Genomic DNA, 14,770 nt, shown 5'->3' with positions numbered 1-14,770 from the left:
CTAAAATGTGAGTCAAGTATCAGAAATCTTATACGATACATGCAGTAAAATTTCAGGCAACTACATAGTAAACTCTGTCTATCATATCCAAAACCTAAATAACCAGAAGAAGTGCCATTCTTTAGTGAAAATTATTTGAAAATGTTAAATGTACAGTGAAAGGCTAAATTACTTCCTCCTAATTTCCCTAGCATCCAGTTGGCAGTATTGCCAAAACACTATAAAAAGAGATGGTAGTTTTGCATATCGCTTAAACTTATGCAGTACGAGCTTCCTGTGTGATCTCTGGAACACTGAAAATATGCTAGACGTGCACATAAGACCAGTTTAGTCAGAATGCGAAAGCTCTAAAATCCTAAGTAAACTAAACAGGAAACAAAAAACACAGAGGCATTACTTGAAACAGGTCACTGCTCAGAGCTCTTAGCTCTACTCTTGCATGACTATTTAGGCAGGTGAAAGCAATGGTGCACAGATGTTGTTCTGCTCCTGTCCTGACCTCTAGTACCTGGCATTTGAAAAATCAGTTTGGTTATTCTTCTTTTCATAGCCCCAGCCATTGCTGGTTATACATATGCTGTTGGAGCCAGGTGGTAGGTATCTAAATGTACGCAAACCACAGCTGAAAGCAGAAGAGATATTGTTACAGACTATATAGACTAAAAACATAGTCTATTAAGGATACTGATTGCTTGAGAGTTCTTACAGACTGAAGTCTAATATTTGCCTACATGACAAGTAATAAACACAGGCAGAAGGAACACAAGATTCCTCATGTTTTTGGATACTGTGCCTGAGCCCTCCTATGGACTGACAATTTCTAAGGGTGAGAAGGTACCTAAGACTTTTTGTCTATTCAGTCCTTGGTCTCTGCTAAAACAGCTAACAAGGAGGTGAATCCATGCTAAGCACAGCATGACTTGTGATATGAACATTAGAAACTGGAACAACTAATTTAAGATAGGGCATTGAGTATAGTCGGGAAGTTAACAGTTTTCATTCACTCCAATCTTGGCAGGAGCTAAGCAGATGCCTAGAGGTGAATAGTTATATGTCCCACTAAGCCAGCAAGCTCCAAAAAGAACTTCTCAGATGGTCAGTTGATTTTAGATTAAAATAAATTTGTGATGACAGAGATGGAGAACTCTCCAAAGTTTTGCTTTGCAATAATTTCACTGAAAAAATAAAATAATGTATAAAAGACTTTGTGCAATTCAAGAAGCAATATTTAATGCTAAGTTTTGCCCACATTTATCATAAATTGGTCAACATTTTCCAGATTTTGAACATACTTTAAAAAAGCAGAGAAGCCAAGGATTGTATCAATGTGGAAAATAAGTCATCCTATTGCCCATAGCAGCTATTCCTCCAAGGCAATGGGATGGCAAGTAGTGGAGAAAAGCTCTGCTTGACATTGCCTACACTATACCTTTTATGACTTAATGCTCAGATGATGCATCATATGCTAAAAATACTGTGAAAATGTAAGCTTATTAGTTCCTATAGCAACACATCTTGGACTGTATTAGCCCCATTTTACAGAGGCAGAGAAGTGAAGTGACCTGCACAAGGCTACTCAGCAAGTCAGCAGTTCATTCCTCTCTACTATGCTGATGCTCATAAAAGGCAGCAGTCTCCAGTACTTACATGCATATACACAACAATTTATCGCTAGGCATAGCATGCTGTCCATGTAAAAAGCTACATTTCCACTGAACAACACATACTACTTGTGACAGACATGGCAATTTCCTCCAATATCTTTGGGTGATTGTATTGAATTAAGATCAAATAGCTTTGGAATACATTGTATTATAAATCTGGAATACATTGTATTATAAATGCAAAGTTTATGTATTATGGTGGGATTGTATGCAATTTCCCTGGGGGGGGGGGACTTTTGGGACAACTGAAGTTAAGTGGGTTTCCTAGGAAATAGTGGGGAGGAGGTGAATGCAAATTCCCACCTCCAAACCCAACCTTCTGAAGCTGTGTCCTGAGAAGAGAACCATTTTCTGACTGACTAACTATTAAAGGTCTCTGAAGATCAAGAACATAAGCTGCATAAAGGAAAAGCTAACCTATGCATGGGGGTGCATGTTCTGAGCTAACACAGAAAAACCTGTGTTCACCTACCAGGGCTCTTATTGGTATTGTGAGGGGGAATCTTTGGTACATTTGTTAGCATGTGTGTAGGTTGTTTTATGTTTTAATGTTTTCTCTGTAATGCTTTCATCATAAGAATAAATGTGCTTGCTTAGAAAGGTCTGTGTGGTACCTTATAACTGTGGGAAAGTATGACATTTATAGCCTCTGAGGATAAAGCAAAGCCCAGATAGAGACCTGCTTAGGTCATCTGACTTGCTGAGGAACTCTCAGTGTAGGCAGGGAACTGTGCATCCTAGAAAAATCCTGGCCAGGAAGGAGAGAGAGGTGGGCCTCTGCACAAGAGAGGAGCCAGGAGCCTAGAGTGGGTGTCCTTGCTGGACAAAGGAAGGGAAATACAGGTGGACTTGCCCTGAACTGTGGCACAACTCACAATAGGAAATCATCATATTCTTAAAATTACATGTGAAGTCCCATTTATATCATACCTTTATCTTAAAGTGCAAAAAAGTGTGGTAAGTGTTTAAAAATAATCTTAATTCTTCAGAAGTTATGTATGGTATAAAATACCTCTCCTCAACAGCAGTCACAACAGTTCAATACATAGCACACTGAAGATCTAAATTTTGGAGTGACTTAAGGTCAGAAACGTACACTGTATGAGGGGACACTCACCTTCTTGGAAAAAAGTTACTTTGGGCTAAAATTAGAGCATCTCTTGGTGCTGATTTCAGTATCAGACAAAAGCTATGGATACAGCTGTACCTTGCAAAGTGGTCTAGATGTTTAGAGCAGAGGTATATGAAAACTTTATATCTTACTGGATCAGTCTCTTTTGTTGGATCTCAGTTATATAAGGAAGAATAAATTTCAGCCCTTCCTCCAGTGTATACTTCTTTGTCCCAACCTATTTACATTCCATATTTCCCCAGCCCAAACAAATCTGATTTTTAATCATTTAAAATACATATACTAGAAATGATGAAGTCAATGTTAATGAAATTTGCATGTGGATAAAAGAAAATAATCTCAGGTTCTTTGTATTTTGGATTGTGTACCTCTTACTTTGCAGTGCTGTCAGATATGTTAAAGGCCAGTGTCACATCTTTGATAATTTGAAGACAGAAACGCACCAAACATCTTTATAAGTAAAACTGTACTAAAAAAAAAAAGTAAAAACAAATATATGTTGATGCATTATTTAAAGACTATTTGACTGGGTTTAGTAGCATGCAAACTTCAAATGCAGTGCAAACATTTCTGTGCTGTTAGAACTTTGTGTGCTAAAAGTGCTAGGGTTGGAGTACAGGAGTGTCAAAAAAAAGGTAACTTGACATCACACAGTAAAGGACTTAAAAAAAAAGACAGATTGTTTCACCCTACTTTAATATATTGCTCCATAGCGAAGGTTGCAGCCAGGTTCAATTAAAAGCCTTCTTCAAAGCACTTCTCTCTTCTTACCAGCATTAGCTGGGATGAATTGTGACCAGCTACTCTCCATACAAGTGATCATTGCAGCGAAGTGTTGAGAAAGTTGGGATATACTGCTGTTTATATTTGACATAAAGACAGTATAGAAATTATGACAGGTTTCAGAATAGCAGCCATGTTAGTCTGTATCCGCAAAAAGAAAAGGAATACTTGTGGTACCTTAGAGACTAACAAATTTATTTGAGCTCACTTCAGGTATAGCTCACGAAAGCTTATGCTCAAATAAATTTGTTAGTCTCTAAGGTGCCACAAGTACTCCTTTTCTTTTTATAGAAATTATAGTACTTCTGGCACTTCAGCCCATGCTGTTTCTACCACTATCTCAATGGCTTCATATGGATGCTGAATAACATGTGAGAGAGGGCTGAGCCTTGTAGGACTCCAAGTGATAAGGACCAGTTGCCCCTTGGTTCTTTTTGAGAGGAAAGATATGGTATGTTTCAGGATATTTCTGTTCATTCCTGCAGCCTTTTGAAGGACTGGAGTATTAAGTGATCAAAGTATCAAATGCTATAGACAGGGCCAATAAGAAGTAGAGATACACTGTGCTGCAAGGCACGTAAAGAGTTAATGCAGTTCATACCACACCTGGAAGCAATGCCAACTATTTGTATCACTTGGGGGCTATTACTTGTAAAGTATTTACCTATGTCATGGTCTCTCTGTAGTCCTTGTTCTTGCCCACACCACAACACATGGTGTCTATACCGGTTGGATGCCACCTCCAGGCAAAAGACAAAGAAACAAATGGAAAGGAAGAAAGAGTACGTGAAACTTCTCTATGGAGACAGGGTGGTTTGCTTTCCTCATTTCCAAAAGCTGGAGAGCTCCCAGAAGAGGCTGTGCTGCTCCAGCTGAACTGAGAAGAGGAGGAGGAGGACAGGGCAGCTTGCTAAAGACTGTAATTATACTAAATTAGGGGATTCAGTACCAAGTTTATGAAAAAAGTTGTACAGGGTCCTTCCTGCTTGAAGCAGGTAGTTGGATTAGATGATCCAGGATGTCCATCCCAATCATCTTCTGTGATTTTTTTACTTGATCAGACAATACAAGGATATGTCTATACTTTCTTCTTCCCTGGAGAACTCTACCTTTAGAAATATTACCCTTTATTTGGAGCCTAGAGTGGGTGTCCTTGCTGGACAAAGGAAGGGGAATACAGGTGCACTTGCCCTGAACTTGGCACGACTCACAATAGGAAATCATCATATTCTTAAAATTACATGTGAAGTCTCATTTATATCATACCTTTATCTTAAAGTGCAAAAAGGTGTGATAAGTGTTTAAAAATAATCTTAATTCCTCCGAAGTTATGTATGGTATAAAATGCCTCTCCTCAACAGCAGTCGCAACAGTTCAGTGCATAGCACACTGAAGATCTAAATTTTGGAGTGACTTCAGGGCATACTTCATACTCCATATGAAATAACAATTTCATTATTGCTAAGTGGAAACTATTAATACTTCCAATTAAAAATAATATTACCCTACCTGTTCCCTTGCTGCTGTGTCCCCAAAATTTTAGTTCCCTCAGCAGTGTGGAGAAGGCCCCCACAGTGGGAGAAACTAAGATATTGAAAACCCAACAAGCAGTTGACAGAAGTCAGGGGAAACCTGTTCCCTCCCCCACAATATGTAATGAACCTCAGAAGGAAACTAAAGCCAATATACTAATCTCTGCTAGTCTGAGCTAAAAGGGCTTTTACTTTAGCAAAATAAATATTATTTATTTGAGCATTACCACTGTAAAAATGTGGGCACCAGCTGAGATTAGGGCCCCATTGTGCTAGATGCTGTACACATAATAAGAGAGACCATCCCTGCACCAAAGAGTTACAGTCCAAATAGACAAGACAAAAGAAGGATTATTATCCACAGTTTACAAAAGGGGAGGAAGAGATTAAGTGGCTCTTGCAAGATCACACAGAAAGCTTGTGGAACTGAGCCAGGATCACCTAACCACAAGAGAAAAGACCTTCTTTCCTCTCAAATTCTAGTCTCACCCTTATTGTCTCCTTTGTATACAGAGACGTTTGTAAAAATTTCTCCTAGTGCATGGTTGTATATACGGCAGACCATAGTGTCACACCTCTAAATACCATGGGCCAGATCCTTGGCAGGTGTAAATGGGCATAGTTCCATCGACTTTAATTAAAGGCCTGCTAGCACAACTACAAGCCCCCAACCAATAGTCCATGCCATCCTAGTCCTCACCCTCAACATGTGCCCTCTCAGAATTCTTCCCTGCTATATTTGCGCTATTTCCTACATCCCCATATCCACATCAATCTACATTTATAAATATTTACAAACAATTTTTGAACTTGCCCTATGTAGCCGTGAAAACAGTTCTGCACAAATATTCAGCCAGCCACTTTAAATTAAACTTGTTTTGAAGAGAGCCTAACATACTTGGAATCAGAAGTGAGTCTCTTTTTAGAAACGTCCAAGCAAACCACAGATAACTTAAGCTTGCTTTAACCAGGGAAAAATAAAAACCTAACAGCTCCTACCTTACAGCTGTTAAGCATGACAGTCCTCTAGTTTCTCATCTTCTCCTTGTTTCCTGACCCAGTGGCTTGGCCAAGAAGACATTGCCTTTTCCTTCTCCCCATCAGGGCTCCTCCTTCACCATTCCCCTTGTTTCTTCCTTTATAACCCTTTTTAACGAGCCCCTAGTTAACCCCTTCCATGTCAAATTTAGACTGACGTATCACAAAGCACCGCTATGCTGCTGGCATATTCTTAACCTAAAGATGGTGTAAATGGTCATGGGAGGATCACCCCAGTGTAAGGGGTTCTTTTAATGTTAAAGAGCCAGGATAGCAGCTCTTACACCCTCTCTGCTGCCAGTATAGGGGACAGGATAGGGAACACGGCCAGGGCTATATACCATGCTGATTCCCTGGAGGCTGTTGCCATAAATTAAAGCATCCTTATTCCCCTGTGCTGTGTACCCCTTATCCAGAGCACTGGATCTGGGCCCATAATGCCTAACTTTTACCAAGCTTCCCAGACCAACTGCTGTGGGATCAGAGGTGGCAAGCTAGTTTTCAGGGAGAGAGGAGAGAGGATGAATGGTACAGCCCAGAACATGTTGTCTCATGGTTTGGCACTGCAGTCACCATGCCTCAGATCCCCTGTCAATGTCCACAGCCAGGAGTGTTAACATAATTGTCCCTCTCTAGGAATGAAATTTATTAAGCCCTCACAAAATAAACAGATAGCTCCTTTGGCCCTTCCAGGTTCAAACCCTCTCTCAGGGCTTCTACCCATATTTCAGGGCTAGAGGCACCATTTCTATTGGGTTTCCAGGTCCCTCAGAGCAAAGGAGCTCTCTGCCAGTCCTACTATGGATCCTGGGCCTCTTTGGAGAGAGCTATCCCAAGATATCTTCTTAGAACTTCAACTCAAAATTCTTCTTTCCTTGGGGCAGGGTGTCCATAACTTTTTCTTGGGGCTGTGCATGAATCCTGGCAGGCTTCCCCAGCCTACTGTCACTCTGATTCTTCCAAAAGAGAGCCTCCCTGCCAGTCACCCCCAACTCTAGACATTCCTTCCCTATTTCTTGACTGAGCTAAGAGCATCCCTTTATAATCTTAGCCAGTAGTCACATAACTCAGGCACCTGGGCCCCCTTTCCCAATTTGATCTGGTGATCTTCCTCAGAACTACATGTTCTTAAAGGGGCCATGACTTAGAAGAGGGTCTCCACTATCCTTAAAAGAGACAGGCCATCTCTTTTTACACAGCACTTTGAGTTTGGGGGAAAACTGGGCTTTTAGGTCTGAGCTCAACAAGGTACTTCAGCACGTGCATAACCTTATACATGTGAATATCCATGTTGTTCTGCACATACAGAAGAGCACCTTGCAATGTTGCTCCTGCATGTGCCAGAATGCAAAGGCCAAAATGCAAAGTAATCATAATCCTTAAAGCCACACAGTGGCTACCACTGCTCCATAATGTTATGGCTCACTCACTACAAAACAGTACCTCCCATCAGATCTAGCATATGTATTACATGCTTACTGACATTTTAAATATGGTATTAAGTTCTTTATATTACATGAATAGATTAAAAATAGTCAGCAGTGATTTTATGAGATCAGCTTGACAATAGATCCCTTTATCCTTCCATTCTAAAGATTTTTTCCCTCTCCTTAGTATTCAGGGCAGGGTGCACATAAATCCCCCCTGAATCACTGGAAAAATAAGCCCCTAAATTAATGACTGTTGAACCTCTTCCAATATAAGCATGTGAAAGAAAGATACTTAAGGGAAAAAGAAAATGACCTTTTTTTCCTGATCTTTTGAAGACTGAATGATTTCCCCCCATTCTACAGAAACAGATTCCAGACTAATTTTTCCTACTAGAGGCTTTAAAGTATAAAACTCATCAAACATCTTGTCCTCTGAGACAATGTCATCTAAGTTCAAAGGATGTATAGCCCTGCAAAACTGATGTCTTATTGCAGAGCTAATGCCTTAGCTTTCACTGAATGTTTGATTTGATGAAATTAAACCAGTTTTTACACATTCTCTAAATATGAAAAAGAAAAAAAAATAGAAGACACAGCCAAATCTCATAGGCTTCTGGAAAAGAGTATTTATATAATAAGAATAGGCAACCAGAGGTAAAACATTATTTTCAACCCATTTATGCCTACCTTTTTCCAGGATAGATTTATAAGATACTGTATTTTGCAATTACTTTTTAAAGATTCTTATGATTGAAAACAAAAGTCATACACATTATTCATTTTAATGAACGTCATTAAAATAAATGAGTCTGGTTTAGTGATGGGTGAACTTTAAGGAGTTTGGAGATTTTGTTTGGTCTGTGCTGCTAAACAAGAGTCATTTGGAAAACCTCAAGATAACAGACTCCATTGTCTGAACTTTGGTAATACTGACTCAAGTTAGGTTTCAGAGTAGCCGTGTTAGTGTGTATTCACAAAAAGAAAAGGAGTACTTGTGGCACCTTAGAGACTAAACAATTTATTTGAGCATAAGCTTTCATGAGCTACAGCTCACTTCATCGGATGCATCCAATGAACTGAGCTGTAGCTCATGAAAGCTCATGCTCAAATAAATTGGTTAGTCTCTAAGGTGCCACAAGTACTCCTTTTCTTCTTGACTCAAGTTAGGCTTTTCTCACAGTATTTCCAGACTTTTGAGGGTATTTTCTGTCTCAGCTGAAACAAGAAAGTGCAAAAATAATGAAACCTAGAGATATGTTATAGATCTACACTTCCTCAAAGGTCAAACTTTTATAATTCATTGCTCCTAGCCATGGGCTGGGTGAAATGAGGGACTAAGCTCACCTCCAACCCTGAGGTGGAATAACAATCTTTGATCAATTGGTTTAATTTGTAAATTTTAATAAAGAGGTATTTCTTTTTTTCCCAACCTCAACCATTCTCAGTGATTTTTTTTCAACCATTTTGTAGCATGTGATGCTTCAGCTGATAGGACACTATAGTAACAGAAGAAAATTAGATGCTGTAAGGAGATTTGAAAGACCGTCAGCTCTGAACCAACTACATAACAATGGCTTCAACCTATAATATTTGTGTTTAATGATAGCAGGTGATATTTTCAAAAGCATCTAAGTGCACAAATCCCAAAGATTTTCAGTGGAACTTGCACTCCTAAATCACTTAGGCCCAGATTTAAATGGAAGTTAGCTTTGAGGATCTGGGCTCACTCAATGATCATATTTATACAGTGACTTTCATCTAGAAGGATAGGATCACACATACAGGAGGAAACATCATAAATAGTTCTAACTAACTAAACACAGCCAGATTTTCAGCCCCTCTGTATTCTTCTGAGGGAAAGCTCCCTTTCCAAATTGAGATTCTAAGGCATCTTTATGGCATGTTTCTTTTTAAAAAATGTTTATTTTTAATCATTCCACTTTGGTCTTCATCCTTCTGACTCCAAACTGGGTCACCCACTGATCTGGTCTCTTGTCTGCTCACTGGACTCCAAACCATCACTTGCAGCAGTCCTGCAGTGGATGCTTCTTTCGTTAGTCTCACCAAGCCTGAATCCTAAACCCAGAGAGCGGGCTTGGGAGAAACCACTACTTCCTATTCACCTGATCAAGAAGGAACCAAGTGCAAGAAGCCATACACTGCCCACTAGGGCATTTGATTTCCCCATGGGCAAGGCAAGCTCAAAAAACCCATTGGGACCTATTTGCCTCCCTGAGGAGAAGATACGTGAGGAGCCCAGCGCACCTCATGGATTTTTTGTACTCCAATAAGGGGGAGATGAACCCAAATAATCCTAGAGAGCGTGCTTGGCCTTATTTTTAATACGTTACTGTGTATGGCATCTCCTTTGGGAAGAGCTTATTTTGTGGGTGGCGCTTAGGAGAGTACCACTACTCTTTTGCAGCAGCTCAGTCCAGGAAAGAGAGTAATAGCCCTCACAGACTCAATGACAATAATACTTAGCATGTGTGATGGGTGGCCCTTCTAACTAACTTCTCTCAAGAGACCTGTATCCTGCTTTCTGGGCAGGAAGTATCATTATCGGAAAGTCTAGCAGCATCTACAGAGAAGTGCTGACATTTCCAAGTCCCCTAGTTGTAAGGATCTGAACTGCTCCAGTAGGCTAAAAATAGACTAGCATTAGTGTTGGCATCTGTGACCCCATTTTAGGGCATCTGATTTAGTATGTGCAAGATAAAGTAAAATACTACACGTTGGGGGCATCCTAACAAGGTGCATTCTCAAATTTTTAGTTGAATGACATTTCCAGTCTTATCTTTCTACTTCCTATCTCAGAAACTGTTTATTTTCAGCAATACGTCGCATTCTACAGTGGATTCCATTAAAAATAACCAAACAAGCAAACATTTACAGACCCACAATATTTGACCGTACCACAGTATTCTCTTTACTTAGAAAGTAAATATATCACAGAAATTTTACCTGTCAAGGCTGGGGCTGGTCACATTATTTTTTGAAATAATGTCTGATTTTAGGACCTTTCATGCACATATCCCAGCATATTTTGCAATCATTAATTGCCAGTAAGCCTCATGATACACATGTATTGCTGTAATTTGAACCTGAGAGTCCCATCCCATCCTCCTGCTGGAACCACTAGACAACACTCTCTCCACTGTAATGGATGTTCTCAGTTCTGTGAGACAGTTTTGTCGGTGCTCCATGTAATTTTGAATCCCATACAAGATGTTGCAAATAGTACATGTCAGGGCTTCCTAGACTAGGCCAGGATGAAGGCCCACCAGAGAGTCATTACTGTCAAATTTTGGTGGAATCACCAGCTGGTTGTGTGTGTGAGAGAGAGATCTTTTTATTTAAGATGTGCTTTAACTAGGAAATTACTGGGACAGTTTCCACATATATCTTTGTATTTATACCTGGTGATGATAAGAATGCAGTTGCCTTTTATTTCTGAAAAAGGGTTGTCAGCATTCCTTGTCCCCAGACATACTTTGGAATCCTGTATAAAGCTTATCTGCATCTTCGAGTCACTTTGAGTAATGATTTGCTATGCCTCTTCTGCGTTGATGCTGCCTCATAGCAGAAGGAAGTTCGCTGGATATACGATTTGGTCATATTTTAACCTTATGACAAAGTACTTAAAATCTTTCTGTAAAATGCAAGTAACAAGTAAATAATACTCTGATTAACTTCCCTCAGTGAGCGGCCATATGCACTGTACCCTGCAATCAAGTTATAATGTAACAACTTTTTGGATACATATTTGAATGCAGGATTTGTTCCTTATTTTCTAAAGCAGTTTCATATTGTTTAATTAATTTCTGAACATGGAGATAAAGGGAACTTTGAAATTCATACCTTGGAGTATTAACATGTACTCAGGACTAGATGTAAATGTCAGAGAGAAAAAAAAAGATCTAATGAACTCTTTATTGGTGAAATACAGTATTGTAGCTGCATAGAATTCTAAATGGTTTGTAGCTAGCATGTGACTTCAAATCAAAATAACCACAGAGAAGCTTACTTAATACATGGACTTTCACTCAACATTTATAACGTCTTCTTCTGGGCACTGTAGAAGACATTTGGTGCGCTAGAAGTTGTAGCAGATGGTCACTTCACTGATTTAGTAGATTTTAGTAAGGTTAGCAAATTGTCCAGGAAAGAAGCTGTGTAGCCATACGAGTACTTTTCTTGCTGGAAAATTACAACACCATAAGTTTTCACTTTCCCTGATGTCTTCCCTGCCATAATAATGGCTTCAGGATTTAAATCCTTTGCGGTTATTGTGACTTCAAAGCCTTAAAACTGCAATTGAATGAAGCAGTTCATCTGTCATTATTCAAATATGAAGCAATTATGATGAAATAAAGATAGAATTCCACTGAGAAATACCCCCAATCAATTTTCACTTATATTTAACTAGAAACATAAAATGATACTTAGACAAGTAAGTTAGGTAATAAAAACTAGGAACATAAAAATATGAATTGCTGACCTATAACTTATTCATTTCTAAATGTTAGAAGCCCAGTAAATATATTTCACAAATATTGACAAAAGTCTAGGCTTAGCATAGAAAATAAGTCTTCGGCTGGTTGGAAAAAGTGACCAACAGCCTTCTGTGGGTACTAAGGCCAGATGACACAAAGGGATTTAGGCATTGCAGTGCTCAGTACTGACATTTAGGCACCTGGGAAATCACCTAGGCTCCCTGTACAATGTATGGGGAGAGTTAATCACCTTGGAATGTAATATGCAAAAGCCAGCACACTAGGCGGGGAGCCACCATAGGAGACACTGATGATAAGGGTGTGTCCTAAGCCTTTCCCCTCTTTGGGAGCTTGGCACTTACTTCTGCTTGTAACCCACAACTGGGTGCCACTCTCCCAGAATCAGGCAGGTCAGGGGCCTAAGTAATTTCTTGCAACTAATGCCACATAACCTGGTAAGGGAGGAGGGGAAGAGAAGTATCTTATAACCTTTAGCTCAGTTGTTAGGGTACTCACCTGGAATGTGGAAGATCCCTGGTCAAGTCCCCACCTTGCCTGATGAGAAAAAGGGATTTGAATGGGGAGCTGCTATCCCTCAGGTGAGTGCCATAGCTACTGGGGCAGTAGAATCGTTCTCACTCTTCATTTGGCCCAATTAATATTTAATTAAAATGGAACTCCAATAGGAGAGATTGAGCACACTTCACATCAGAATATCCCATGGACCAATGGTTGGTATTTGGTACGGGCACTGATTTGTACCTCCGATTTTCCCAGGTCAGCTGGGGACAGCTATGAAGCCAGGTTCCAGGGGGACCTGAAGCTGCTGTAGAAGAACAGGGCCTCCAGTGACTCCTTCAGTGTGCATGTACATCTTGAGAGATGAACAATTTCAGGGGACTGAATTCCCTGTTTGTTCAGGAAGGAAAACTCTGCCCTCTGCCACCCCCTATCCTTCCAATTATAGTATCTGGGCAAAATTCTGCAAGTAGAAGCTGTGCAGTTTCTACTTCCCGGGGATTTTTCAGCAGTTGTGCATGATCTGAGCCCAAGTAATTAAGGAAATCTACATAACACTAAATTGTCCTGTTCAGAGAAGGATGACACACAACTCACAGACTCCCCTTCTCTTTGGTATGAGATTCCCATTTATTGTCACAAATCTCTGTAAGTCCCCTGGCATTTTTTTCAACACGACTAGAGTATTTTTTCCCTCCTGCATCTTTAGATCCTTACATCTTGTAGTTTAATTTGAAAATGTAATTTCTTCCAACCATCCTAAAATTAAATCTCATCACAATTAAAATCCAGTGGTACTGAATACTGAATTTAAAATCAGAGACATAATTAGCTAGAAGCATTTTGGGGTGTATACAACTAATTACTTTAGCACATAATTATTTCTGATTTTACTTTGACAATCATAACTAAAAGCATTTGAAAATGTAGTTTATAATATTCATTTCTTATACAACAGTTTTTTCCACTAGATTTTTCACTGAATAATATGTAAAATACTGACACCTAATGTTAACTTTCAGTATTATTCATTTCATAAAACTTTTGTATTGAGTTTGTGGAAAATATTTAAAATTAATTGCTGAACTGTAATTTTACTTTGGTAAAATCTTGACAGCCTCTAACATTTTAAACATAAGATGTTTCGATACATTATGGATAAGCAGACACTAAATATATGTAAGAGAATGGGGGTTGTATTTATCTTCAGGGTTCACTAGTGGAAGGAAGAATATAAGTCAGAAAAGCTGAAACATCAAGTGAATTTTGCTGTACCAAACTTCACCCAAATAGAATATACATCTACGTACACAGAATTAGCTACTTAATGTTTACCCAGAGCATTTTAAGAGCCACAGAAGGGCAAAGTATATAACATTCATTAACAAATTGTTTTCAGGTCATCAGTTGAGCTCCACAGGGAACAGGAAGAAATTTTCCTTCCTCTCCCTGCATGTAGTTTATGAGCCAACAAAATATTTAGGCACATGCTTAATTTTAAGCATATGAGGAGTCATATTTAAGTCAATGTGTTGAAAGCTATGCAAATTCTGAAGTGCTTTACTAGACTGAGAACACAAACTTGTATCTCCCATTAGACCAAAGGGACCAGTACCTGTTAGTGACTGGTCTTCTAATAGTTATTTAGGACCAGATTCCAACACTCCTACTTACCCTGAGTTGTTTACTTGTTGAGTAGTCCTGCTAAAAATCAGTTGGACTACTTGCTGAGTAAGGTTTTGTTCAGCATGAGTGATGGTGTCAGAATCTGGCCTTTTATTAGTAAGCTTACTAAACATTGTGTGGAGGACAAACTGTGATTGCTCCATAGTATTATACAGCCCTGTGGTTGCTTCACGGATGCTAGCAGAATTTCTCTTCTGTTCTATGTCCTACATACTGTTCAGGAATTCTTTTCATTTGCTACACTATATGTGAAATGGTACTTTTCTAATTTCATGACATTATATGAACTCAGTCTTCTCCTACCTACAGAATGGCTTGGACTTTATAGTGAAAATACCTCTCCTTTAATCAAAAGTGAAAACAAAGCTGCAACCACTTATGCACAGATACCTGAGCTGCAATTCAGTAAAGCTTCTTTAATTAAAAAAAAACTGTTTTAATGTTATTATAACTTCTTTATCATCATGCTTCCTAGACCATTAAAAATCTT

The sequence above is a fragment of the Lepidochelys olivacea genome, assembly GCF_965140295.1.
Source record: "Lepidochelys olivacea isolate rLepOli2 genome assembly, chromosome: 11".
Classification (NCBI taxonomy): Eukaryota; Metazoa; Chordata; order Testudines; family Cheloniidae; genus Lepidochelys; species Lepidochelys olivacea.
Note: the sequence above shows the minus strand (reverse complement) of the source record.